The following is a 24,240-nucleotide window of genomic DNA, read 5'->3' as shown; positions in this document are numbered from 1 at the left end:
TATAGTGATTTCCTTTAATTGCTATTTCCTGAATTAAGATAAGCTTCAGAGTCTCAATATCCAATCAATAGATATCTCCATGGCTAAATATTTCATACGTTTAGTATTTGTACAGAAAAAAAAAGGACAAAGACAATTGTTTCGGCAAAGCGAGTACAATGACCATTATTTTATAAGTTGTAAGGATGTTAGCATTGAGGAGATAAGTCATCCATTGTCTTTCACAAGCTAGGAACACATGACATCTCTATGAAGGTTCTCATTTATCCAGGTCATGGTATAGCTAGCAGTGGTTAGTCCCGGTTATCCAGCCTTGTTCTGTAATGCATGTTGAAGATGTTTCGGTACTCATCCTAATTGCTTCTTTGGTTCTAATGATTGCAGGAACATAACCCAACCTTTGTTGGTACAATGTCTGCAAGGTAAAACATATCGTTAGATACAACAGGAACCACCATGTACAACCTCATGGAAAGAAAGGATGAACATAATTAAAACCATGAAATATATTAAGAGTGTGAGCAAGGTTCAGTATGGCAGAATTTTCATTATGAAGCTAAGATCAAGAATATGAGGTCAGAATCTTTTCAGCTCGCTGTTGGCTGAAAATGGGTCACAGGTGTGCAGAACGAACTAGACTCCTGTGATCTATAGAAGTATGGCCAAAAAAGCTTTGGCTATTCTTCTGCCTAAATTTTGTTAAAGGCACATTGTGCTGATTTCCTACAAAAGATGAATTGAGGGGACAGCCTCAAGAGACTTTCCTTTTTTTTTTCTTTTTTTTTACTTGCGGCGCCATATTTTTATGATTATGTTTTATGTACAGGTTCTTTCCTGACTGCTCCATGTCAGCACAGCTGGGTAAGGGCCCTGTCCCCCCATGCTTCCAGGACCTAACTCATAAATTTGAGCCCACCTGCAGCCTCAGTGTTCCTCTTTTTTCCTCCCATGTGCAGGACCTAGGTGTGCTTCCCTGCCTGGCCAGTCTAAAGCGCTGGCTGTCCATGCATGTGGGTTTCAGCTGGACGCGGTCCCTGGTGTACCAGCTAAATGACACATAATCCAGGGAGCCCCACTGCTGGTCCTCAGGGCAGCTTTTATCATGGCTAACAGCCTTGTCTGGGGTCTGCTGGGTCCATGTGAAGTGGGCAGTGGTGTCAGAAGAGTCTCCTCTAGGCACGCACACCCACACAGTGCCAGTGTTTACAGTCGGATGGTGAAGGTTGGGTGAGCTAAATGTAAAAATGCTTTGTATCCAAATGAATGCCGCATTGCTGGCTTTTGTTGTGCCTTGCTCCCTGCAGCCGCTGTGCATACCCTGAGCTCCTCCATAGATAGTACTCTGCATACCAGGTGTACAAAGTAATAATTTGTCTGTTCACACATGGCATTTACCTGTTGGCGGCTTCTCATATTTGCTTTACTATTGTGCTATTATTCCAACCCCCTCTAAAGTCCCAGAGAAGGTAGAGGAGTCGCCTGTGGATGACTACCATAGCCACATTGCCAATTAGAGTATAGGACATCCCTTTAATATTTGTTTGTGCTCTCCAGTTTCTCAAAAAAAAAAAAAAAAAAGGGCTTTATAATGTCAACAATTCCCTTGGATGACTTGTGTACATTGCAGAACATTGCAATTCTGATGCAGATTCCTACCTTTTTGTTCATTTTCATCATGTCCTGTTCTCTGGCAGGGCAATGTTTGGGTCATTAACTACCTGGTGACTGCAGAGCTATGGTTGGAAGCTGAAGTATTGGCATCCCTCTAGCAGTGGTTACTAAGCAAGTTATTTTCTACTTCATGCATTGTGGGTTTTTTTTTTAGCTGTTTTACCCACTTCCGGTCCAGCCCATGTATATAAACGGCCTGACGGGAGCAGTGCAGGGGTAGGCAGCCCTTTTATAAATGTCCTCCCTGCTTGTGCGTCCTCCCTGGGAGCACACAACACCGCGATCCGGTGAAGGCTGTGTCCTCCAGACACAACGGAACACCGATCGTTGTATGGGACCTCTGTGTGAGGTCCAGATCATGTGATCACTGATTGGCCAATCAGTGATCACATGAATAGTAGTAAGCAAGATGTCACTTCTGACATCATTGCTTACCACTAGTGAAATCTGTGAATGATCACAGAGATCACATGGTAAAAAGGCCATTCACAACAGGCTTGTACCATTTGACAAGCTGTGACCAATCACAGCTCACACAGTATTTCTCAATGGCTGCAAGAATGCAGCCAGAAAGAAGAAATGAGTGCTTTTACAGCCTTTATGGGTGTAAAAGCAATCAATGTAAAAAAAAAAATCTTCATCACCCCCCACAAGTAGTACAGTGTCACTATGGTGACACTGTAATGCGAGGGTGACAGTATGTAAAAAAAAAATATTAAAAAATAAAATATAAAAAAAATTTAGAAAAATTGGAATTTTTGGTTATAAACTAATTTGTGTTTTATTTTTACTAAAAAAAATAATTGAATAAATGTTGGCCAACATTTATGAAGAAAGATTATTTATTTGCAAAATTTTATAAGAAAAGCACCTTTTTTCAAAATTTTTGGACTTTTTCATTTATATAGCAAAAAAAATAAAAATCCCAGTGGTGAATAAATACCACCAAAATAAAGTTTTATCTGTCTCTCAAAAAAATGTTAAATTCATATGGGTACAGTGTTGCATGACCATGCAATTGTCATTCAAAGTGTGATAGCACTGAAAGCTGACCTGGACAGGAAGGGGGTAAAAGTGTCTGGACTTGAAGTGGTTAAGTAGCAGGCAAAACCCTGTGAAAGGATTATCTAGTCTGGCAATGAGCAGTCTCAGAGCTTTCCTAAACAAAACAAACCTCTTCAGACTTTTCAAAAAAGAAGACACAGATGAGCAGGACAATGTGAACCTTGCTTTGTTCAAGCAACCAGAAATGAGGATGATGACACCCAACACATTGTCACATTCATTAAGTGGCCAGCGCACTCAAAGGGAGTTGTTTCCACTCACCCTGTGAAAGGGTTATATGTTTTGGCGATTAAAAGACTCAGTCCTGCCAGACAAGACAGTCTCTTCAGACTCTATGAAAAGGAAGATGCGGACGAGCATGACTATCCTGCTAGTTTAAGCAGCCAGGGATAGAGATGACACCTAACAGAATGTCACATTCAATAAACACATTGTCAATACACTAAAGGAATGGTTTCCAGTTACCCTTTGAAAGGGTTATCTGCTTTGGCAATGAGAAGCTGCCTAGTCTTCCTAGGTGAAGCATCCCTCTTCAGAATTTCCACAGAGAACGATGTGGACGGACATTACTGCATAAATACTGCTTTGTTCGAGCAACCAAGGATAAAGATGACACCTAACAGGTTGTCACATGACTAATACACTCTGAGGGCCAGTTCACACTATAGAAACGCTGTCCAGATACGTTCCGGATGCATTTCCGCATGCATGTTTTTGATGCATTTTTGATGCGCTCCAATGCATTTTGTATGCCTTCCGGTTCATTTTCCCCTTTTTTTCTTCAATTTAAATAGGGACATGTTCATTCCAGTGCATTGTTGGTGCATTCTGGTGTGTTTTTGATTCGTTTTACCAGGTTCCAGTGCAGTTGTGTGCAGAAAAGATGCAGCATGTTCTACTTTTTGTCTGCAACCGGAACACACTGAAACTACAAGCACTGATGTGAACTATGACATTGTCAACCATATAACCTACTTTTTGTGTGCTTTGGATGCAGATAAAAAGAAACTGAAATACATGTAGTGTAAACTGGCTCTGAAGGAATGTTTCCACTCACACTGTGAAAGGGTTATCTGTTCTATTAATGAGCAGTCAAAATGCAGACAGGGGACAGGACAAAGCACTCGGAACAAAATGTATGTGAAATGGTTTGAAACAGCAATGTTTTACTATGTAAAATTTGTTTTAAAAAAAATGAAATTTTTTAAAAATTTTCAAATTTCCCGCTGCCGGCGGCGCCCGTACATCCCGACGTCACAGGGACCAGAACACAGAAGCCGGCATCGGCCGGAGGAGATGGCCGGGGATGCTGCAGGGGACACATTGCGGGAGCGAAGGACAAGGTAAACTCTGCAGGGACTCCCTATGCAGCACCGCATGGTAAGCCCAAGTGTAGCTCGGGGTTACCGCTTTTGGTACTTACATTTTACCCCGAGCTACACTCGGGAATACCGCTAGGGAGGTTAAATCATAAAATGAATAAGTGACTTCTGGGTATTTAAGCACGGGCTCATATCTCCGGAGAGATTAGATTGTATTATATTTTAGTGTCTTTAAACGCTTGGTCAAGTTTATTGCCTATCTATATGCAATTGCACTGTGTGTTGGCAGATTGCGTGCCGATTGTGAAGGTAGCAGATCTGCCAGATGGAGATCTGTGTGTGTGTGGTGTCCCAACAGACCGTTCTGTGGATAAACTGTTGGGTGGTGGCAAGCTACCGTTTGTGGTGTGTCTGATGTTGGGGTGTGTGGACAGTGGAAGAGTGATTAACACCAGGGGTTCTGGCTTGTAGAATAGCTGGAGGAATCCTAGAAGGGTGTGTGATTACTAGGCTGCTCTTCAACCCTAGTTAGTGCATCAGATTGTATGTAAGATTTGTATCTGCCAGTGTGTGGTCGACCAGCTGGATTGGAGTGGAGTCTCCCTCCAGTGGTGGCCAAGAGGTAGTGCGGGCTGTGAAAGTGTATCACAGCCGGTCTTATATACTTTATATATTAGAAGTTAAGTGCCCCTTATTCCCTGTTACCCCAAGTCACGGCCGCACGTGCGCGCCTCGGTTAGCTAGTCGCTGTGGGCGTGGCATGTGGGTGAGCCGTGACACTAGTCTCAGAGCCTTCTCAAGCCAATCAATCCATCAGTCCCTTCTAAATAGGAAAATGAGGACAACCTTCGTCTAGGTTGTCAATTCCTCCTTTTGTAAGGCTGATACAATTCCTTTAAATAGAAGCAAAGCTGTGGAAGTATTTCAAGTTCCTTCAGAGGACGGCTTGACAATTCCCTTATGGTGACTGAATCAAGTGCCTGTTCCACAAGATTGGAGCATGTTGTCACAGCTGGATCTCAAGAGTTTTGAATCACCCCTTTGCTCAGTGTGTCCCTTATGGGATTGGCTAGATACATGACTATACCATTAGAAGATGCTGTGGCCTTCAAGGACATACTCAATAACTGCATTTTTCTTGATCTTGGAAGGTGAAGTCTGAATTAATAGTGGTCAGTTTGGCTTCCTGCTTCAAGATGAATATCTGTTGAGTTAAAGGAGACTGAAGTTCAAGAGTCCGTTTCCACGATCCCTCCAGAAAGAGTAGCTTCTGCATTTCTGTCTGGGAGTCAAAGGAAAAGCCAGCACATAATCTAAGAAGTCAGCGAAGAGCTTCATGTCAGGATCTTTTCTGGTATTTTGGGAATTGTGCCATCCATACATGTCTTATGGGCACTTGGTGGTTCCTCTTTGGACATAGGTACAGCATTGGTGATGGACACAGTCACTCAAGGCAAGCATTTCAGGACATATTTGGGAGATCTTTCATCCTTCACGTCTCAGATCCAGCAGGTCAGGTAAACTCAGTTGAAGTCACACCCCCTATCAAGTTGGGTTTCTGGACTGGTAGCAGTTAGAGGGCCTATGTAAGAAGATATGGATTACACCCTGTATGGAATTGAGCCAAAACTTGTAGTTGGGAATGACATCACAGAAAATTCTGCTTCTCCATCTGACGACCTAGTGGCTGGTGGTGCAGTAAGACAACAGCAAAGTTGGAATCAAGAACTGAAGTTCAGGCTTTCCTAGCCTTCAGCGACCTCATCCATGGTGGATCTAGTGAAATTAGACAGCAAAACAAGGGGGCACTTAGTGTCTCCCTCCTGAAGGAGGTTTCTCTGACTGTAGGGTTGGCCCAAGTCAATACCTTGCAGCTACCTGGACGGAGGAATCTTTAGACAAACAATTTGTCCAGGGAAAACTTGCATGACAATGAATGGGCCAGACTGCTGCAAATCTTTCAAAAACTAACAGGCTTGGTAATCTCTTCCAGAGGTAGACCTGTTCACATCTTCAGCCAACACCATGTTGCTTTTTTTTTCAGGGTCCAGCATCCACAAGCAATTGGGGTGGAGGTGCTAATCACAGAGTGGATCTCCAGTACAGCTTATGTCTTTCTGCCTCTACCTCTGATTCTCAGCTTTGTGCTGAGGCTGGGGCAGAGGAAGGTGATAGTTCTGGTGATGATCCCAGATTGGTTGAAGGGGTCTTGATACCCTTCTGCCCCCCTCCTAATGAGTGCCAAGGATCCACTCCCTCTGTCAGTAAAATTGGATTCTCTAAAGTTACATTCATCCGATTCTCCAAAATCACATTCATCCAAGACCTGATAGGCTCGATCTCAAGGCTTAAGTCTTGAGAGGCAGCGGCTAATAGATCTCGGGGGCTCTGTAAAGTTTGTGAATACTCTTATGAAAGCAAAGAAGGACAGCACTAACAGTGCCTATAGTGGAATAGGACACAAATTCACAGGATTGCTGCTGATCAAGGTTTTACACTGGGCTCTTCACAAGTCTGTCACATTCTGAAGTTTCTGTAGGCGGGGCTTGATTTAGCTTTATGCTCAAGTACACCATGGGACCACATTTCAGCTATCTCTACCTTCACCGGCATACAATGGGCATCCAACACTCAGTTATACTATCCTTCAAGCTGCAACTTGGTTGAAACCTACCTAAGAGATTGTTTGTGAAGTGGGATCTCCCATTGGTGTGGGACTTGTTTGCATCAGATGCCTTCAATCAAAATGGCCACTTGTGGTACCTCTTACCAAAAACTGCTTTCCTGTTGGCAATTACATCAGCCAGAAGAGTGTCCGTATTAGGGGCCCTGGGGTTTAAAGAACCCTTTCTTTTGTTCATCCCGAATAGGGTGGTACTCATGCTAATGCTCAAGATCATGCCAAAGTGGCCTTCATAGTCCATATCACACAGAAAGTTGTCCTTCCTACATTTCTCTTGGGGAGTACCCAAGAATTTAGCCCATCAGATGTGGGTCAAGCTTTAAAATTTAACATCAAGGCGACATCTGGCCTCAGGAAGTCGGAGCACTTGTTTGTCATTCCAGGTGGAGCGTGTAATGATTTTATGGCTTCCAACAAGATTATTGCCTCCTGGTTGGCAAAGCTCGTCCCCTTGGCCTACAAGTTGAAAGGGTTGCTGTGGCAGGGGGCAAAAATCCCTCTAGAGCACAGGTGTCAAACTGGTGGCCCTCTAGCTGTTGCGGAACTATAAATCCCATGAGGCATTGCAAGGCTGACAGTTACAAGCATAACTTCCACAGGCATAGGCATGACGGGACTAGCAACAGCTGGAGGGCCATCAGTTTGACACCCCTGCTCTAGAGTGTGTACTTGTCTCACTCCAGAGCACTGAGTTTCATTTCTGTCTTCTGTCTCCTTCTTCTGCTATCGGAATGAGTCACTTTGGACAAATTTTCCTGACACCAAGAGGTAAAAAAAAAAGAGGAGGGATCCTAAGCACACAGCCTGTGATTGAAAAAACACTGTGCTGTGCGAAGGGAGGTGGTCTCCCTTCCCTCCATTCAACTCTCATGGAGCTTTACAGTGTGTAAATTCAATTCCCCACCCACTGCTTTCTAGAAGCTCAGGCAAGCTATATAAATACTGCATGTTTTAATGGCTGTAGAGAAGAGAGGGCTGCAGTCCAATTAGCTTCCACTAAGCTCTACAGAGTGTAAATTCAGCTCCCCACCTACTGCTTTCTGGAAGCTCAGACAGGCTGTATAAATTCCGTATGTTTTAATGGCTCTATAAAAGTGGGCTGCAGTCCAATCAGCTCCCACTAAGCTCTACAGAGTGTAACTTCAGCCCCTCGCCCCCTGATTTTTAGAAGCTCAACTGTATAAACTCTGCACTTTTTTTGTAAGTTCTCTCTGGTAAGTGGTCTGGTAAAAAACTTCTGTGCAGCCTCCTTCTGCTTCTCCATTGCTATACTAAATCTTGCCCAGCCGACTCAGCTACTGTCCGGACCTATTTTCTACTCTTTGCCATCATGGATCAGGGGGAGAAAGGGATCAAATGAGAGCAGTAGAGTCAGCAGTTCACCCCGGGGACCAAGGAAGCAAATCTGAGTGGAGGACATGGTGCTTATCAGGAGGAAAGTCAGGATCACCAGCGGAGCTAACTAGGCACATGTCCTACTGCATGCGATGCTAGCCACGCCCCCCTGCACTTTTTTTAATGGCTGTAGAGAAGAGAGGGGTACAGATAAACAGGTACAACTTATGTAGAAGGATTTGTTTCTTATCAGTGTATCACCTGAGGCCAGTCACTTCACTGGGTATGCGTAAGGATTTACAACCCCTTTAGTAAGCAATTTAGATATGGATAACCATGAGCTATAATTGGTACCAAAACTTGACTCCATTCAGACAGACATCTGTTTATACAGTTGAGGAGTTAGGAATCTACCCCACAGTCAGGATTTGGGAGCTCCCTGGACTTACAGATATTACTGGTGTAGTACTACTCCCTTAGGAATCAATGAGTTTTTGGGCCCCCCTATAGTCCGCTGTGTAACACACACTTGCCTCCAGCTTTGCACTTCAGAGACAGCAAACAGTCCGTAAACTTGTTTTTTTTATTTTATTAGGGGATTGTAACTTGGAGGGGGATTAGGGGTACATGGGATGCCCATGGAACTGTTGAACTGAAGACAACTTCCTAGGACTATGTACAAGTGCTCAGAAGAGTTTCCTTTTCTTGGAGAGCTATCCAGCCTCTTTTGGTGTTCCACCTCAGACCACAGATGGAATCTCTTCACCCAGCTGCCTGAGGGAATCTCTGGGCAAGAGAACCCAGAATCTGCCTCTTAAGATCAGCAGTCCCAGATGGGAGCTATTCAGGTTTCCTACCTGTATGCCATTTCCCCTTATCCGGCCCAGGGGGTGTGGGCTTACTCAGTCTCTCCTGCAAACTTGTGGGTTGGTGGCTACCTTCTGGCCTTATGCTGTGATGGCTCCTTACCTGGTTCCCAGGCTTTCCTTGCTCAGGGGACGATGAGGCTGAGAGATCCTCCCTTCCAGAAACTCTGCCTGTAGGTAGGCCCCTCTCCTGGACCCTCTCCCAGGCTCCACACACCATCCTGCTCACTCCATCTTCCACCCGAATTCTTCTGTTATTGAGGAGGCTTGATCACTCATAAGGACTGCCCTTGCCCAATGCCAAGCCTCCTGCTTAGGGATTGGCCAGGATCCCTTCAGAGTGCAGACCAGCTCCTCCTCACCCCCACCCACTGAATTCTAGAGACTTCTCCAAGTCTCTACATCAGGGGGAGGTTTCAGGGAACTCATTTGCAGAACCTCTCAGCCCTGACCCAAATTTGACCCTCTGACTATTGCGCAGGCTGCTATCCAGCCTTTAACTAAAAAATCATTATCTAGCTCCCCCTAGCTTTTCTAAGAGGGTGCTACATTGGTAAGCACCTTGCAGTATCTGCTCTTATGTAGCAAGGTTAGATAAATAAAAGTTGTGTTGTGAAAAAAAAAAGAAAAGAAACGGCAGGCTCAGATTGACGGAAACAAATTAGGCATGCATGTATGTCTAATATATGCACGGTCAGGTCTTTTTGTTAATTTTTCCAGCTAATTACCATCCCACCACAATTGTAATTATTTTATACACTACAAGCAATGTACACCAAAAAAAAAAAAAAAAAACTCTCCTATCGGCTCGCCAGCGAACTTTACCGCTGTGGAACAGCGTCTGATTAAAATGCTTACAACTTGTAATGAAGTGCCAAAAGAAATTAAATATTTAATGAAACTAAATAGAAACAAATCCTCTGGCACATAACGATTGCAAATAATGTCAGTTTAATAATTCTAAGTTTAGAATGTTTGTCACACTTTGAGGATCATTGAGGTTTTGAAAAGATTTCCATAAATTAGATGTGAATGCTAAATACGGCAATTTAGTTGTTGCCGGAGTACATTCAAGGTCGTTCCTGTGCAGAGGGACTACAGCGGATACCTACCTGAGATCCCTTCAATTACATTTATAAAAGACCCAACAAGAGCATTGTGACCCCCTTTAGTGTGCTATTGCCACCTGCTTGTGGAAATTATATTGCAGCTCCACTGTTCAGGTACAGCCATGTTGCAAAACACCTACGGGCATACAATAGACTGTATACCAGGGGTCTCCAAACTTTCTAAGCTTACTACGTTTACTGTCCCTCAGGCTTTAGGGGAGCCTGACTGTGGCCAGCGGGAGTAGAAAATGTCCTGGCATCAGTGACCCATTATTGGTCTTAATGGGAGGAATAGTGCCCCATTGATGGTGTCAGTAGGGGGAATGGTGCTCCACCATTGGTGTCAGTTGATGGAACAGTGACCCGAGGGCCAGATAAGGTAAGTAGAGGGCCACATCCGGCCCCCGGGCCGCAGTTTGGAGACCATTGCTGTATACTGTCTGTATACCGGCTATGCTATAAGAAGGGCTGCATTATCAGTTAATTACAGGGAAGCCACACAGGGATTTAAAATGTTCATGAATTAGAAAGGTCCACCTAGTGGTCAATATTTATGCTAGCATTTAATGCCCACAAAAACACCCTACTCCTTGAGACACCCACCACCACTTACACACAATATTAAAATACTATATATTGCCAAAAGTATTGGGACACCCCTCCAAATAATTGGATTCAGGTGTTCCAACCACCTCCATGGCCACAGGTGTATAATATCAAGCACCTAGGCATGCAGACTGCTTCTACAAACATTTGTGAAAGAATGGGTCGCTCTCAGGAGCTCAGCGAATGCAAGTGTGGTACCGTGATAGGTTGCCACCTGTGCAATAAGTCCATCCGTGACATTTTCTGGCTACTAAATATTCCACGGTCAACTGTTAGTGGTATTATAACAAAGTGGAAGCAACTGGAAACAGCAACTCAGCCACGAAGTGGTAGGCCACGTAAAATGAAAGCGGGGTCAGTGCAAGCTGAAGCGCACAGTGCGCAGAAGTCACCAACTGTCTGCAGAGTCAATAGCTAAAGACCTCCAAACTTCATGTGGCCTTCAGATTAGCACAACAACAGTGCGTAGAGAGCTTCATGGAATGGGTTTCCATTGCCGAACAGCTGCATCCAAGCCTTACATCACCGAGTGCAATGCAAAGTATCAGATGCAGTGGTGAAAAGAACATCGCCACTGGACTCTAGAGCAGTGAAGATGTGTTCTCTGGAGTGACCAATCATGCTTCTCTGTTGGCAATCCAATCGGCGAGTCTGGGTTTGGCGTTTGCCAGGAGAACAGTACTTGCCTGACTGCATTGTGCCAAGTGTAAAGTTTGGTGGAGGGGAATTATGGTGTGGGGTTTCAGGGGTTGCACTTGGCCCCTTAGTTCCAATGAGGGGAACTCTTAAGGCGTCAGCATACCAAGATAGTTTGGACAATTTCACGCTTTCACACCAGTGCAAAAAAGCAAGGTCCATAAAGACATGGATGAGTGAGTTTGGAGTGGAGGAACTTGACTGGCCTGCATAGAGTCCTGACCTCAACCCCATAGAACACCTTTGGGATGAATTAGAGCGGAGACTGCAAGCCAGGCCTCCTCCCCCGACATCAGTGCCTGACCTCACAAATGTGCTTCTGAAAGAATGGTCAAACCTTCCCATAGACACCCTCATAAACCTTGTGGACGGCCTTCCCAGAAGAGTTGAAGCTGTTACAGCTGCAAAGGGCGGGGCCAACTCAATATTGAACCCTACGGACTAAGACTGGGATGCCATTATAGTTCATGTGCGTGTTAATGAAGGCATCCCAATACTTTGACAATATAGTGTATATGAAACCTTTATATACGTGGTTTATCTGGTGAAGTCACAGGTCCTTCATCCTCTCTAACAGCAGTGATTGGTGGTCTTTACTTATGCAGTGAACAGCACATGATCCCCTTTTAATGCAGTAGTACTCTCTGATCCCATGCAGACACGATGCTGGACCCTCGGGGGCATTTTCATGAAATCAGAAACAAAATATTTCTCAGCACACTTACCAGCAAGCCTGCAAAACAACCAAACTGACCCTGTATAAAAATTCACACTAAAAACAAAGGGTTTGGTTTGCACACATTGGCAAATATATGCGCAAGCCGCAGTGTCCACATCAAGGCCCCTCTGTAAACTGCAGTCCTAACTGTATAATTTTGAGTCTCCTAAATAGGAGCACGTAATGCAGTGGAAAGATTAAGGTCAGGTATGCCTACAGGGAGCCCACCCTTCCTTAAAGGCAGGGATGCATGTGATGCCCAGCAAGAACACAATGGCAGCCAAGGCATCTTCCTGCACCCAATTCAACCAACTGTACAGAAAAGTGTCAACCACCCCAACCTATAACTAGCCTTTGCTGTATGATGCACATGGAAGGGCAATGCACGTCACAAAACAAAAGATTTGTCAGCACATTTACCAGCCAGCCTGCAGAACAACCAAATTGTCCCTGTCTAATAAATTACATTAGAAATAGAGGGTTTCGTTTAATTAGTATTCCCCTCTGAGGAATGCTGATTACCGGCTCTCCTTTCCTCACAAGCTGTCAGCGTGACAGCTCGTGAGGAGAGAAATGCCGATAACCAGCACTTCCCTATTTACATGCGATCAGCTGTGATTGGACACAGCTGATCACATGACCGAGCCAACATCTTCGGCTCTTTCCGTTGATCGGTGATCCGCTGTGTTTGAGGGACACAGAGAACCACCGCTTGCCGCGCTGCGCACGCGCAGTTAGAGTGGGAGGACGTCATATGACGTCCCCCAGAACGAGAGAACCGCCTTGCGCCCGTCATTACCTTATATGGCGGGCGGGAGGCGGTTAATGAATTCCAGAGAAAAAATGTTTTTATTATTTTTACTTTATTGGGGCCAATTTTTTATTTAACTTGAGTTTAAATATATACATCAACTTAATATACAAAGCCAGTGCATGTTTTAAAAAGGCTTACTTGCCTTAGTTCTACTATAGTGGGGTCAAATTGTGACCGTTTTTAACCATAGTGATGAGGAAAAACTATGGGGAAGAATGGACATGTATCGCTCACCCCCGAAGGAGCCGTTGGAATTAATGGGCACTTCTGTCCTTACTTCAGTGATGAACCATATATATATATTGGATCCACAGCACACCAGTACACCTTGTGGGATGTTTTATAACAGGTTTAATAAGATAGGTAAAACTCTGCAAATAAACTGCAAATTAACTTGGAAAGTAGCAGCTAAATGCACTGAATACACAAACTTTCTAGAATTGGCTCAATAACATCAATAAACACAATATTCATGTATATACGTATATACCGGTATAGGTATAGATCAGAATTACTCCCTGCAACTACAGCAGCAATATGTCCCCAGCTAAACTGACATCTCTTTAGGCTCGGTCCCAAATTCACTTGTATGCTGTAGGATTATAACACTGTCAGGGGCGGACTGACCATTTGGAAACTCGGGCACTGCCCGAGGGCCTGGGGTCAGTTGGGGGCCCCATGAGATGCCCCTGGTACCTTTTCCATAGGCTTTTTTTGAGTTTGGGCAAGGACACAGGGGCCCCATGATCCCCTATTGCCTGGAGGCCACATGAGTTGTCAGTCCGCCCCTGAACACTGTGTGAGTCTGTGTTGCACAGGCCTGTGTTAGTAAATCAGTGGAGCGCTCTTAAGGACTGACATGTCACAGGTTAGCAGTTGCTCACCACATCCACGCAGAACAGTCTCCAGGGGTTAACCCTTGAAGGAATGATGAATGGGGCTCTGTCTCTCTGCTAGTTTTTTTCTGTTGTCAATTGTTGGTGCTGCACAATCTCTGAGGGGCCTCACCTGGGAGGGTCACACGCCTTCTCTGCGATTTCCAACACTCTGACCTCTCTCTGCTAGTTTTTTTCTGTTGTCAATTGTTGGTGCTGCACAATCTCTGAGGGGCCTCACCTGGGGTGGTCATACGCCTTTTCTGTGATTTCCAACACTCTGACCTCTCTCTGCGGTGGGAGCTGTCGTTGCTGTCGGTAACCGCCGTCGCAGGTGACTGGTACCAATGATCACAGTTGCTGACATCAGCTGCGGTAGATAATCGTTGTCCTTAGCAACCTCTGCTGTTCGGGAAACAGTGTCAGTGTACTACAACAGTAGGGGCTGCAGACTAGCTCCCACGTGTCCTCTGCAAAGACACATGTGGCTCTCCTCTCCCTCCTCCTTGCAAAGCCTCCTGGTCCTGTAGTCCTGTGCAGTATAAAGTTACATTGTCTGCCTCTGTGATGAAACTGCAACTCCCACAAACACTCCAGTACTGCTGAGAGCTGAGCCAATCAAACCCTTTCTGACAACATGCAGTCTTAAAAGGGAAACCGTTCTTTAAAAGGGAAAGAGCAATGGCCCCTCTACACTCTCCCCCCACTTAAATCTTTGGGTCCTCCCAAAGGATAACTCTGTATATACAAATTTCAACAGTTCTTTAAAAGGGAAACAGCAGTGGCCCCACTACAGACATTTTTTTCAAACAATTCTGTGGGGGTGGATTTCATTAGAAAAGAATTGTACTTCCTGTAAATATGCATGTGCATTCTGAAATCAAAAGGAAAATTCGAAACAGTGGCAATGAAAATTCTTCAGGGTTTTTATATGAAATTTATGGAGTCCAAAATGCTTTTATCAACAGCTCAATTGCTTTGAAGAAAATTCTGACTGCGTATTGTCAGGCTTAGCCGACTGACTTAAAACAATGCACACCCTGTGTGGCTGATCTCTTATCTCAACAGCAGATAAAGGGAAACAATAATGGGACTGGGATACATATTTTTTTTATTTTTTTAGGTTTGTATGTTTTTTAACTGAAGGTTTCTATCTTTGTATGCATTCAGGCAGTTAGAATCCCGCTGTTCTAACTTCAGGTCTAAGAAAAGTTAATTCGCCAATAGCCAGGAAAATGCTCATCCAACTGGCTGGAAACATATTGATCATTTTTCATATCTGCAAGCCATTCATGATGAGATATAATGAAGGTAATACATATTTTAGATTCTAAAGTCTTTTCCTCTACATAGCATCAACATGTATTTTGAATCTAATTTAATATTGATACCATACTATGAATGTGGTGATTTATTTATAAATCATTCACTACTCATGTTGACTTCCTAGGATTCTTTCAACATGTCACTCCTATGGTATATCCAGAATTGATGACCATACAAATGAGGTGAAAAGATGTATCCTCCTACAGTCAGGTCATTATTGGAAATCAAGAAGGAACACTAATTGTGAAAACAGAATCACACAGATCATATTGAAAGTGGACTTTCCATACATTACTACAACCCCTCCTAAATGAAGATTTTTTCTTATCCATATTTTACCGTTTCCCAGTGTAGACACAAAACATTTTTTGCTTTTAACTCACTGTTTTTATTTTTTTTATTGACTGTGTTCACCATGTCATATGCCTACCTTTTCAGATGATCCTAGTGATCATAATAAAGAAATTATTTGCATCTATTACTGTTTTTTTTTACTCTGCATTGGATTTAAAATACCATCTTTTTTTTACAGTTTGCTCTAGTCAACTGCTAACCTTTTCTCATTAGTTATTAGTACCCCTGCAAGATAACAGTCAACCACTAGTGCTCCTGCTATTTGTCAGTCAGCCATGAGTGTCTCTGCTAGTTGGCGGTCACTAATGAGTGCCTCTGCTTGTTGGCAGTCAACAGTTAGTATCCCTGCTATTTGGCAGTAAGCAGTCAATGCCCTGCTAATTGGTGGTCAGTGGTTACTGCCCCTGTTAGTTGGTGGTCAGTGCTGCTGCTAGTGGTCAATCCTGAGAGCCCTGCAAGATGGCAGTCAGCCATAAGTGTTAGTTGGTGGTGAGCCTGTAAGTGCTCCTGCAAGTTGGCGGTCAGCTGTGAGCGCCCCTGCTAGTTGTTTGCCAGTGGTTACTGCCTCATTAGTTGGTGACCAGTGGTCAGTGCTCCTGCAATGTGGAGATCAGTTCAAATTCAGAATCCTGATAGTTGATGGTTAGCACCATTCATTGGCAGTCACTGGTCAGTGCTCCTAAAAGGAATGGATAATGCCCCTGTTCGTTGATGGTCAGTAGGTACATGGTAACTTAAATCATTGGTGTTCAGTGGCTGGAAAGAATCTGTGTCACTCCCAGGTCTCTACTGAATGACATAGTTGGTCTGGAACTTTGCAGGAAGGTTTGGGGAGGATATCACTCTGTCTTGTAAACCAGTAGAGGTGTAGGTAGGCTGGTGTGCCAACACACATTGAGCAGGCATAGTCATCTGCTGTCACTATCAGGAAGCCAATCCACAGCAATGATGGGAAGCCAATACTGGATCAAGTGCACACAGCCAGGATATGGTTGAAAGGGAACGGAGATTATTAGGAGAACTGAAATCATGGCCGGATCTAGGAGGGTGCTGGGGTGAGCTATGCCCACCCAAACTTTAGTTGTTCCCCCCCAAAACCACTATGCTGCCCTAACTTGCCACTATATTGTCTCTATACTGCCCAAACTTGCCACGTTACTGCCCTAACCAGCCACTATACTGCCTCTATATTGCCACTATGCTGCCCTAATCTGCCACTTTACTGCCCTAACCTGCTACTATACTGCCTTAACTTTCCATTTTACTGCATTAAACCTGCTACTATGCTGCCCTAATCTGCCACTTTACTGCCTTAACCTGCTACTATACTACCTTAACTTTCCATTATACTGCCCTAACCTGCTACTATACTGCCACTATACTGCCCTAACCTGCCACTTTACTGCCCGAACTTTCCTCTACACTGCCCTAACCTGCCACTATGTTGCCCTAACCTGCCATTATACTACTGCTATACTGCCATAACCTACCACTTTACTGCCCTAACCTGCTACTATACCACCCTAATCTGACACTATGTCACTTTAATCTGTCTCTCTGCTGCCCTAACCTGCTACTATACTGCCACTTTACTGCCCTAACCTGGTAGTATACTGCCCTAACCTGCCACTATACTGCCATAACCTGCCACTATACTGCCTCTATACTGCCATAACCTGCCAATTTACTACCCAAATGTGCCACTATACTGCTTAAACCTGCCACTATACCACCCTAATCTGACACTATACCACTGTAATCTGTCACTTTAATCTGTCTCTATGCTGCCGTAATCTATCACTGTGCTGCCTTAGCCTCACACTATACCATCCTAATCTGATACTTTACCATCCTAGTCTGACGCTATACTGTCCTTGTCTGGCACTATACTGACCTCAACTAAGCATTGTGTTGGGAGGAGGAGCTCTGCTGCCTGTGCCCAAGTTGTGTGTAGTACAGGAATGTAAGAATGAGCTCAGTTGAATGCCCTGCCAAAAGTCATTCTGTCCTCAGCTCTGCTGACCACTGTACACTGCCCTACAAACTAATGGCCTCTGTACACTTCCCTACAAACCAATGGCCTCTGAACACTTCCCTACAAACCAATGGCCTCTGTACACTGCCCTACAAACCAATGGCCTCTGTACACTGCCCTACAAACCAATGGCCTCTGTACACTGCCCTACAAACCAATGGCCTCTGTACACTGCCCTACAAACCAATGGCCTCTGTACACTGCCCTACAAACTAATGGCCTCCGTGCACTGCCCGACAAACTAATGGCCTCCACGCACTGCCTGACAAACTAATGGCCTCCACGCACTGCTCTACAAACCAATGGCCTTCGTGCACTGCCCTACAAACTAATGGCCTCCGTGCACTGCCTGACAAACTAATGGCCTCCATGCACTGCTCTACAAACTAATGGCCTCCACGCACTGCTCTACAAACTAATGGCCTCCACGCACTGCTCTACAAACTAATGGCCTCCGCATACTGCCTTACAAACTAATGGCCTCTGTACACTGCCCTACAAACTAATGGCCTCCGTGCACTGCCCTACAAACTAATGGCCTCCGTGCACTGCCCTACAAACTAATGGCCTCCGTGCACTGCCCTACAAACTAATGGCCTCTGTACACTGCCCGACAAACTAATCACCTCTGTACACTGCTCTACAAACTAATGGCCTCCGTGCACTGTCCTACAAACTAATGGCCTCCGTATACTTCCCTACAAACTAATGGTCTCCGTATACTTCCCTACAAACTAATGGTCTCCGTACACTGTCCTACAAACTAATGGCCTCCGTATACTTCCCTACAAACTAATTGCCTCTGTACATTGCCCAACAAACTGTTGACACTATCATCTGCCCTGCTGACCCCCCCCCCCCATACACTGTCCTGCTGACCTCCCATCCTCTACCCCCTGACAATTTGTGCTGCACTCCCACATTGGACAGGCTAGATCCGGCTCTGACTGAAGTGGAAAAAGGAAGAAAAAAGATGGAAACAGTATTATATGGGAAAAAAAATTAGCAGTTGTTTATGAGAAACAGTGCTTTGCAAACTAAGAAAATGTAATTAGGGAATCAATCTACTTCACATTTATAGACAAGAATATTGACAGTTTATTTAAAAATGCTTTAAATGTTCAGTTTATAAACGTGGTAACTTTTTAAACAAGTAAAATTAATTTGACAAAAACCAAAATACGTCTTACCCTCTTTGTTTGACTCATCTGCTCTTGCATTCAAGTTTCAAGGATCACAACACGCAAACATATATATCTACTAAGTGAACCCAACTGGAATCTGGATTTATTTACTGTAAACCAACCAACTTTATTCTGCGTTCCCCAGAAACTTTCCTTCTGAGTGGCAGCTGTAATAGATATTACATATTGCTCAGTTTCCTCGGGGTCGGCGTGGTTAATGTATTCTGACATTAATGTAGAAGTCATTGATTTCTCTTCATATGGCCCTCATCAGATTAATCGCAAGAGAAATTTTTAAATGGAAATCCCTCACCATCTGTCTTAATGTTGCAGATGAGATAATTAGATGCGATTAGACCTCATCAACGGTTCACTCTTGTTTAAATACTTTATTCATAAAGCGAGATGGGAGTGAAAATCCCTGTAGCACTCCCTGTTTATATTTTCGAATTAAAATGTTTGACTACGAGATGAGGCTTATTAGCAGTAGTAAATAGCGTATTTCATGCTACATCAAAAAGCAGTTAGCTGGTAAGTTTTCTACATATTTCAAGTTACTTTTGTGATCTTGACTGCTTAAAGATGACCCTTGCTATCCTTTTTTTGCTGTCACATCTAAGAATATCTGTGCATAGAGGCTGTAGTAAGACCTTTATTGCACCCTCGCAGGAGCAGTATTGTCAAGTCAGCCAATAAATTGTCCTTAAATACAGTATGCCAAAATGTGCCGCTCTGGGTTGTTCATCAATACCAGAATATGCGTTTCATATACATTACATATCCAACACGACCATATTGGTGGAATAAATTCATCATTAATTTTTTTTTTTTTTTTTAACCACTTGAGCTCCAGAGGATTTACCCCCCTTAATGACCAGGCCTCTTTTTGCTACTCGGCGCTGCACTAATTCAACTGATAATTGCGCGGTCATGCAATGCTGCACCCAAATGAAATTTACTTCCTTTTTTTCACACAAATAGAGCTTTCTTTTGGTGTAATTTGATCACCTGTGCGCTTTTTATTTTTCACGCTATAGACAAAAAAAGGCCAAACATTTTGAAGAAAAACAATATTTTTTATTTTCAGCTATAAAAAATATATAGTAAACTCAAAGTTAGTTATAAATTTAGGCCAAAATGTATTCTGCTACATGTTTTTGGTAAAAAAAAAATCCCAATAAGTGTATATTGATTGCTTTGTGTGGAAGTTATAGCGTCTACAAACTATGGTATAAATACTGCAATTTACGAAATTTTTCTGCTATACAGCGCTGCGCTAGTTTAACGGACAATTGCGCGGTCATGCAATATGATACATAAATGAAATTTACATCCTTTTTTCCCCCACAAATTGAGCTTTCTTTTGGTGGTATTTGATTGCCTGTGCGGTTTTTATTTTTTGTGCTATAAAAAAAAAGGCTGACAATTTTGAGGAAAAAAACAATATTTTGGACTTTTTGCTATAAAACATGTCCAGTAAAAAAAATGCAAAAATCAAATTTAGTCATAAATTTCTGCCAAAATGCATTCTGCGACATGTCTTTGCTAAAAAAAAAACCCAACACATGTAAATTAATTGGTTTATGTGAAAGTTATAGCGTTTACAAATGGCGGGAAAGATACTGGGATTTTTAGGGTTTTTTTATACTAATAATGGCGGCGATCAGCGAATTATGGCGGCGATCAGGGACTTATGGCAGCGACCAGCGACTTATGGCGGGACTGCGGTGGACATTTGACATTGGGGGGTACTGACTTGGGGTCACTGACATCCCCAAAAACACTAATACAGTGATCAGTGCAAAAAAAAAAAACTGACACTGTACTAATGGCAATGGGAGGAAGGGGTTAACTTTATTTTGCAGGGAAGGGTTATAGGAGTGAGGGGAATGTTTTACTAGGGGGCGGGGGTGTGTACTGGATGGGACAAGGCTGATCGAGAAAGAGAAACTCTTCTTTCTCGATCAGCTCATCCTCGAGCTGACAGGGAAGTGACAGACAGCACAGCTACTGCAGCTGTGCTCTCTGTCACTGTTTGCCGCCGATCGCCGGGACATAGCCGCCAAGGAGCGGCCGTGACCTGGCGACTGACATCTGTGGCGGTGAACCGCGGGACAAATAGGGCGGCGGCGCACCTCGCGCACGCCCCCTATTTGTTTACAAAACACACGTTTTAAAACGTGGTTTTGCCTGTGAGTGCGGCCCTGCCACCGTATATGTACAGTGGCTGGGCGGCATGCGGTTAAATATGAAAAAAAGAGTACACATTTTTAATATTTAAAAATATTAAAACTGCACAAAATCCGAATAATGTATGTCTTCACAAGAATCACCACCACCATGAGAACACAACAAAGGCTTACCAGAAAAACATGATTGTAACTGAAGTTATAGAGAAGTTATATTAAGCATGATGTAATCGTTCCAGTAATAAACAGGCAGAGCTCAAACTATGACCCGAGAACAGCTGGCTGGAGATACCACAAGGACAACAATCTTCAAGTTCCCAATCCCATATGCACCATGTTCAAGGAGAAAAAAAGTAGACCAGTGCTCCACAAAGTGTTAAATCCAATGAATCAATTAAATAACATGAATATATTGTATTGCACTCACCTAAATACTGGCATCACAGCATCAGAAATGGCCTAATCGCACCTCTGGGGACACTTCAAGTTGAGTGATGACGTCATGTAGCGTGACTGCTGTGTAAATTGTCCCTAGTTGACAAAAATACATTTTGTTAGAAATCTTCTCCTTTCTTGTTGCTCTCTGCACACATAGATCTACCATGAAGAAAAGGACACAAATTGCAAAAACATGGTCGATTTTTGTTAAATTTTCAATAAAACATTCTAAAGTTGGCCATAAATGATTCATCTAAGACCAGTAAAAAAAAAAAAACAACAGATTCCTCCATCCACACAAATAAGGTGGATAGAAAAATCACCCGGTGGGACATTAAGATTCTGACAAACCAGTTCCAAACCTCCTAAACTAAACAGAAAAAGAGGGCAGGAGTAACAATGGGACTGTTATTGTACCACATGGAGACAACAAACCCACAGCCATTTAAAAGGGCTCAACATACAACTTTATTATATCTCGGATATAAAATAAGACCTTAAAATCAATTGGAATAACACCATCAATATATAACAATATTGTTGAATATAGCTTGCATGACTTTACATATGTAAGGTGGTCACAGTCTCACAGAATACATAAAGTCAAGTATTATTATTATTATACAGTATTTATAAAGCGCCAATAGTTCGGTCAGCGCTGTACATTACAAAGGGGGACAGAACATGTGACAGAACAATACCAATACAATGCAAAAACATGAGGGGATCGAGGGCCCTGGCACTAAAGATCAACCCGTTTCATGACTTTGCGCTTCTTCAAGATCCACACCCCAAAAGCTTCATGAACGAAGGTGTACTAACCTAAGAATGATGGTGTACTAATCCAGGAACCTAAGGCAATCGACCATTTAGAGTATCAATAACCAGAGAGTGCAAAGGTTCATTTACAACTGCCATCATGGAAAAGAGAGTGAAGGAAGGGCACAAAAGTACAATAGGACAAGGATAGTATGTACACCAGCAGTACACGATGTATACACAGTAAAAAAAAAATCCTTCCACACTACATAGAGATTAACTCCTAAAAAAAAATGCTGAAAGGACTGGCAGTTTCTGTAAGGAATGGCCAGAAAGTTAAGGACTCCAGTCAGGAAGCAAGATGGCGACATCGTTTTCTCACAGCAGGGACTCTCTGCTGTCAGAATACACTGATCAGCAACTGCAGATGATTGGATGCAGCCACTAGCCGACAAAGGTTTTCTAGCTTGTCAATTCGACAGAGGTTGATTTAACGGCCAACTTTTCTCGAACAGGGACAGCCACTCACTGATCAAAATTCAACTCGTCTCTGCTAAACCAGCCAAATTTATGTCTATGACCAGCTTAAGTGAACAAAAAGACCAGTGTTTTATCCAATCTTTTTTATCTACTAGGAGAGTGAATCTCTGGCCCCCGCGCCTAGAAATGGTGCCATTGGAGAACATGGACTGTGGATGGTGAGAGGAAAAATGCTTCATAGCTCATGAATTGGTGAGAGATACTATAGGATAAGATAAATACTTTATTTGTCATTGTCAAACATTCAATTAAATTTCTCAAAGCACTCTTTACAACAGGAATGTTAAAAATTCATCACAACAACACATACTGTACATACTTCCTAAAAGCCATACCCACATGTTCACTTTTAGATATGTAGCACCCTCCTAGATAGCTATTTCTAGTCAGAGGCTGATTAGCAGCCTGTGGTGATAGTCAGAAGGGGGTAAAATTTTGTTCAGAGCTGAGAGGCTCTGCAAGTCAGTTCCTTGATACCTCCCCCTGCTCTAGAGATTTTGGAGAAGATTCTAGAAGCAGTGGGCAGGGGTGAGGGGGGCTGGCCTGTACACTTAGGGGAACCTGACCAATCTCCAAGCAGGAGGCTTGGTATAGGGCCAGGGCAGCCCTTAAATGTGAAAGAGCCTGCAGGAGAGTTCAGGTGAAAGATTAAGTGAGAGGCTGGAGAGCAGAAGCCTGGGAAGGGGCCCAGATGGGAATAGGCTCACCTACAGGCAGTGGAGCTGGAAAGGAGGAAATGTCCATACCTCATTAGCCTCCAGAGCGAGGACCATCTGTGCAGCAGTGAAGGAGCGGCCCAGCGGAAGGCCTAAGAGCAGCCAGCAACCCATTAGTTCACAGATAGAGGACTAGTTGGGTAGACCTATACCCCCTGGGCCAGAAAGGGGAGGGAACACTAGTGGGAAACTGGATTAGCTTGCTATACAAAAAGGTGGTCACTGCCGCAGTCTATAACTGGCTTTTACAGCAAGGAACATGGACAGGCATCGCATATCAAAAAAAGGAAAGAAAATACCCATTTCAACTTGCCAGGGGTTTAGTTAGCACACATTTGCAAATACATACGTAAGCCACAGAGCCATGTCACGGCACTTTATTCTGTGGTCCTATCTCTACAAATTTTGAGAGCCCTCATAGTAGAGGCTAGGACCACAGAATATCAGGGTGCCGTGATGTGCCTAAACCCCTGTTTTTAAACACACGTTGTTAGACAGGTTAATTTGGTTGTTGGCTAGCTGGCTGGCAAGTTGAACTGGGTATTTTCTTTCCTTTTTTTGATATGCGATGCCTGTGTATGTTCCTTGCTGTAAAAGCCAGTTATAGACTGGAGCAGTGGCCATTTTTTGTACTGCTGAATTGTAGGAAGTGGGTGCACTGGACACCTTAGCTGCCATTGTGCTATATGCTGGGTGTCCTGTGCACTTCCATGCCTTTAAGGAGGGGTGGGCTCCCTCAGGTTCACCTGCCCTTGATCTATCCATTAAATACATGTGCCTCTACTATGGGGGCTTTCAAAATTTGTAGAGATAGCACCACAGAATATTGGGGTGCCGTGACGTGGCTCTGTGGCTTTACATACTGTATGTATTTGCAAATGTGTGCTAACTAAACCCTGTTTTTAAACACACATTGTTAGACAGGTTAATTTGGTTGTT

General features: G+C 43.6%; 1 long non-coding RNA gene across 1 annotated transcript; it reads right to left on the bottom strand.

Moving 5' to 3' along the window:
- LOC149462563 (uncharacterized) lies at window positions 1–21,373 on the bottom strand. The gene is made up of 2 exons (XR_016312649.1): window positions 21,276–21,373; window positions 1–415 (listed from the first exon to the last, which is right to left on the bottom strand). It is a non-coding gene; the product is annotated as an uncharacterized LOC149462563 (long non-coding RNA).
- Between the last annotated feature and the right edge of the window lie 2,867 nt (window positions 21,374–24,240).

Source organism: Staurois parvus, unplaced genomic scaffold, assembly GCF_062004578.1.
Source record: "Staurois parvus isolate SC_StPar_1 unplaced genomic scaffold, SC_StPar_1.0 ptg000173l, whole genome shotgun sequence".
Classification (NCBI taxonomy): Eukaryota; Metazoa; Chordata; class Amphibia; order Anura; family Ranidae; genus Staurois; species Staurois parvus.
This window is presented reverse-complemented; position numbering and strand designations above follow the sequence as displayed.